This window comes from Pecten maximus, chromosome 13 (assembly GCF_902652985.1).
Source record: "Pecten maximus chromosome 13, xPecMax1.1, whole genome shotgun sequence".
NCBI classification, from domain to species: Eukaryota; Metazoa; Mollusca; class Bivalvia; order Pectinida; family Pectinidae; genus Pecten; species Pecten maximus.
In genome coordinates, this window is record NC_047027.1 from 4,304,170 (window position 1) to 4,310,169 (window position 6,000).

The window sequence follows — 6,000 nt, forward strand, 5'->3', positions numbered from 1 at the left end:
ATGGACCTTTCCGAAAGTTTAAATATCTCGGTGGCCATCAAACCCCATCGGTTTAATGTTTTATTGATGTTCAGAACATTTTGAGAACATGATAAACGTTTCTATACGGTGCCACATTTTGTGTTGTTCACAAAGATAGGCCTACACTTTCAATGTGTATTGAATCTTATTTATTGATTATTATTGCAAAATATGTTGCATTCTCCTGCATACCTATGTACTACAGGTAGCGGGCGTATGTCTGGTTAAATAACTCTGTAATATAGGTGTTGGTTTGGTTTCAATTGTTTGGTGTCCTATCAACAGCTAAGATCATTTAAGGACGACCTGCCGTGCATGCGACGTGCATGCGACATGCATGCATGTGGTGTGTGATTGCGTGTGTGTGTTTTTGGGAGTCTGCGGTATGTTCGTGTAAGGTCTCCATGCGATAGTCCGGAACTTTTGCCGATTTATAGTGCTACCTCACTGACGCATACTGTCGAAGACACCCAGCAGGACACCCCACCCGGTCACATTATACTGACAACGGGTGAACCAGTCTCGTCTCACTCCTGATGATATGCTGCGCGCTAAGGAGTAGAAACTACCATTGGTACAGTTCAGTTCGGCATAAACTTTACATCACCGTACACCAACAAAGTTCTAGCAGGTTGATACGACCCGAAGGTGCTCTCCACAACGCCTGTCTATAGCGTTTGTATGCCTCGACGTTTGTCCGGAAGCTGTCCAGCGAGTCGTGTGCGATACGAGCTGGCGAAGAGGAATTCATATGTGTGGCTCTCCGGAACACCGCTGGTCACCGGACGGGAAAGTATCCACCCATATCCAGGCGTTGAGGCTACCACATCAGCCTGAGCCCACTACCACTTAATGATCATGTCATTGAACTATATAACAAAAATACCATTTCTCACTACTTTGCAAACCAAATATACTGAATGTCCACTACACTTTACACCTGGAGTACAGTTCGGCAAAAAACGCATTATATGCGGTAAACCCTTTTTAAACCATTTAAATAACAAATATAGCTTCTTACATACCTCGTCTATACCTATCAACAATTCCCTATTGATAAAATTACTCCTAATGGCTTTTAAATGCCGTTCCATTACTCCGACCTACAGTTCTTGCTATTTCAGAACACGGGATTTACACCGTTGTAATACACCAAGTAAAGTTTCGTAACAACACACAAAAATATTGACTGACAGCTTCAATAATTATCATCAATGATAAATAGAAGGTTTACAGTTTTCATGGCCCACAAATTTGTCCGTCTGGACCTCGCCATGTTCGTCCATGTGCTCGCCGTCCCATAGTAAGCTGGGGGTACGATTGGCTAACATTATGAGCACTGACCAATCAGATAGAAGTAAACAGCCCATGCTGTATTATCTAGAATCCCGTATATACCGTACTATATAGAGTAGTATTATGCACACAATCTAATTTCGTTGGTGAGTTACCGTAAATAACCTAACATTTTCCTTTTAATAGAAGATACCCCTATGTGGTTTTATAACAATATACAATCATAAGAAATAACACTTTCCCCCACAAACTATATACCACTGTCACTACTCCGTGTGTGCTATAGATACATGGGTATAACGGGGGTCGTCATTTGATGCCCCCTTGAAACGAGCATATTCCACTTATTTTGTCGAAATTAAAAAAAAATTGACAAATAACATACAAACAAGGCAGCTATGATACAGAGAAACAATTGTTCTAGTTACTTCTGTTAATTGAACCATAGATGTGATTTATAGGATTGTAAAATGTCATTGAAAACCACCAAATTTTCTATTTAGATGTCCCTTAAATCTTATACTGACCCCTATGCCTTCCATTGTTTTGGGGTTTTTTTTCAATCTACAGTCAAAATGCAGTTTAAATCATCCCACACTGATGGTTATGGTTATAAGGATGATCATAAGGTCAATAAGGAAAAAAATCTTTTTTAGAATATTCATTTTCTAGAAAGCCCAGATGCAGATATTTGTAGGACGTTTAACTCATATTGCCAGCACACTTTCAAATTGATAAAGTTTGAAGTAGTCACTGTATGATATTCTGATTTTTAGCTCACCTGCCCGAAGGGCAATTGAGCTTATGCCATGGTGCGGCGTCCGTCGTCCGTCCGTCCGGCCGCCCGGCCGTCGTCAACTTTTTCATTTACAACTTCTTCTCAATAACCAAGAGGCCCAGGAACTTCATATTGGGCCTGTAGCATACTGGGGTGAAGGGCTACCAAGTTTGTTCAAATAATTGACCTTGACCTTCATTCAAGGTCACATTGGTCAAATAGGCTATAATCTTCAAACGACTTCTTCTCAATAACCAAGAGGCCAAGGGACTTGATATTGGGCCTGTAGCATGCTGGGGTGAAGGTCTACCAAGTTTGTTAAAATAAATGACCTTGACCTTCATTCAAGGTCACATTGGTCAAATAGGATATAATCTTCAAACGACTTCTTCTCAATAGCCAAGAGGCCCAGGGACTTGATATTGGGCCTGTAGCATGCTGGGGTGAAAGGCTACTAAGTTTGTTTAAATAAATGACCTTGAACTTCATTCAAGGTCACATGGGTCAAATAGGCTATAATCTTCAAACGACTTCTTCTAAATAAGCAAGAGGCCCAGATACTTGATATTGGGCCTGTAGCATGCTGGGATGAAGGGCTACAAAGTTTGTTCAAATAAATGACCTTGACCTTCATTCAAGGTCACATTGGTCAAATAGGCTATAATATTCAAACAACTTCTTCTCAATAACCAAGAGGCCCAGGGACTTGATATTGGACCTGTAGCATGCTGGGGTGATGGGCTACAAAGTTTGTTCAAATAAATGACCTTGACCTTCATTCAAGGTCACATTTGTCAAATAGGCTATAATCTTCAAACGACTTCTTCTCAATAACCACGAGGCCCAGGGACTTGATATTGGGCCTGTAGCATGCTGGGGTGAAGAGCTACAAAGTTTGTTCAAATAGATGACCTTGACCTTCATTAAAGGTCGAATGGGTCAAATAGGCTATACTCTTCAAACGACTTCTTCTCAATAACCAAGAGGCACAGGGACTTGATATTGGGCCTGTAGCATGCTGGGGTGAATGGCTACAAAGTTTGTTCAAATAAATGACCTTGACCTTCATTCAAGGTCACATTTGTCAAATATGCTATAATCTTCAAACGACTTCTTCTCAATAACCAAGAGGCCCAGGGACTTGATATTGGGCCTGTAGCATGCTGGGGTGAAGGGCTACAACATTTGTTCGAATAAATGACCTTGACCTTCATTCAAGGTCACATTGGTCAAATAGGCTATAATCTTCAAACGACTTCTTCTCAATAACCAAGAGGCCCAGGGACTTGATATTGGGCATGTAGCATGCTGGGGTGAAGGGCTACAAAGTTTGTTCAAATAAATGACCTTGACCTTCATTCAAGGTCACATTGGTCAAATAGGTTATAATCTTCAGATGACTTCTTCTTAATAACCAAGAGGCCCAGGGACTTGATATTGGGCCTGAAGAGCTTCAAAATTTGTTCAAATGAATGACCCACAGGGGTGAAATCGGCTTAAATCTGTAAACAATCATTTTGCGATAGCCAAGAGCCTCCTAGACCAGATATTAGGCCAATAAAATGCTGGAATGAAGGACAAGAAAATTTATTAATATGAATAAACCTAGCTTACTATGATAATCAGCATAGTATCTGTGGAAATGACCTCAATCAACGTCAAAGTTGCTGTAGAGCCAGGTGAGCGATACAGGCCCATTGGGCCTCTTGTTTAATCTGTCTTAAATTTAAATATGAATAGTTTATTTTAGTTTTATTTGTTTAACGTCCTATTAACAGCTTAGGTCATTTAAGGACGGCCTCCCGTGTTTGCGATATGTATGCGCGTGGTGAGTGCGTATGTGTGTTTTGGGAGGCTGCGGGATGTTCGTAATATGAATAACTAGGGACCAGAGCATGTTCTAGTGAAATTTGAAAAAGATTCCAAAGAACTCTCTTAGAAAATGAAGTTCAAGTGTCAACATTCAAAACTGACTTTTTTGTTTCTTGTTTTTCGGTTAGTCCTAAAATTGAACATACACTTAGAGGGACGGAGAGTAACCTCAGAGGGACGTAGAGTAACCTACAAATGAAATTTGAGAAAGATACTGGAAAAATTTACTGAGAAATTAAGATAACAAACTTAAACTGTCAGCATTCAAAATGGCTGCTTGTCAGCCATCTTGTTTTCAGATCAACTTCAAAATGAACCGTGCATAACAAGGGACAACAGGGAACCTTCGGTTGACATTTGAGAGAGAGTCATGAAGATATTTGTAAAAAATAGAACTGTTTTTGGACGGACGGACGCCGGTCGAAAATGAAACCTGTTCCCATACGGCCTTGGAATTTGCAAGGACGCTAACCCCACAAAAACCAAAATAACCCAGCAGGTAGAATCAGATATTCATTCAGATATACATATTTGTAAAATTATCTTGATTTTCTAATGACTGACATGCAACGGATGGATTGAACAGAAAAAAACGTTTTTGTGTAAAGAAAAAAGGAATTCTATCAACATTAATCGATACTGCAAAAGAACCGTTTTAGTGAACTATCGTGAATAATACATAATTACTGTTGTTTATGTATAGTCCTGTTCAAAACCGACTGCGTAGCATTCTCTAGTGAGTGATTACAAAAATATTTTTACAGATAGCTGATAACCAGTAAACAAAAACAAATATAGATGTAAGTAACCTCTCATGATTAAATTATATTGATTGATCCGATGGGATAGCCCTAATGGTCTGAAATAATTATTCATTTATAAAGTGGTTTCAAATGAAGACATGGAAACAGATGGGACTGTAAAAGGTATCGATCGAACACAATTAATGTGCTTCTTTTGTGATATATTTAGGGCTGACGTCCTGTCATCGGCCTATCAAATGGATAGTTTCGTCTTCTGCTTTATTTTGGGAGGTGTCTGGTTTACATGTTACCGGTTTCCGGCATTTGGCAGTACGCTGTAGTAAAGTGGCAGTAGAAAATTGACACATTCTTGCTTCACCTAAATACCCTGCTGCAGGACACCCTACACGATCACAACATGCTGGATCTTGCTCTTGTGGACATCAGTATCGCGAAAGGAGACAAATACAAATACACCTACCACAGTCGCCATCAACGCAATTACACTATATGCATGCATCTCGCATACAGGGGAACTACGGGATTCCCTTCCATATCGTCGTTAACCAATATTGCAGAGAACCGCTGACTTGGATCATGTTTTTGAGACGCCTCGGTCGATGGTTTTACTCGTGAACTTATAAACATCGTAAGGAAAAATACATTTTAAACTACTCCAGTTCCACTAGCGCCATTGAACTTAAAATTGGTGAGAATGTTAAGGAAGGAGAGCCAATAAAGTGTTATTGTTTATTGTAAATACAATCATGGTTTCCCTGACACCTATTTCTAACTTCTTCTCAAGTTCAACAAGTGGGATTCCAGCTTACCAGAATGATCCCGAGATAGTTCTGATCAAGTGTTGTTTTTATTTGGGTTGATCCAAAATCCAAAATGGCTGCCATGACCAACAGTACCACTATACTCGCTCAAGAGAATGTATACTATAAGCGTCTTAAGAGTCAGATGACCGTTATGGCAAATGGGCCTCTTGGTTTTGTTTTTGCATCGTTTATTGTACTATCAACATGTTTTTATCGATTCATTATTGAACACCCTCTGCTTAGTCGGGATGGTTGTTCCATTGTCTTCTATTCAGAGGACATTGACGGCCCAGGAATAAGGCCCGCTGTCTCCGCATCCATGTTGATCTAGAAGACGAATTAAACTTAGTCCTCGTGCAACATTTAGGATCTCTTCTTACTCTGTCTTTCTGTTCTTTGTTTTCCTCTGTAGAGGTCTCCTTCATAACCGTCCTCATACAATTCTGGCTAAATCTCTAAAACAAGA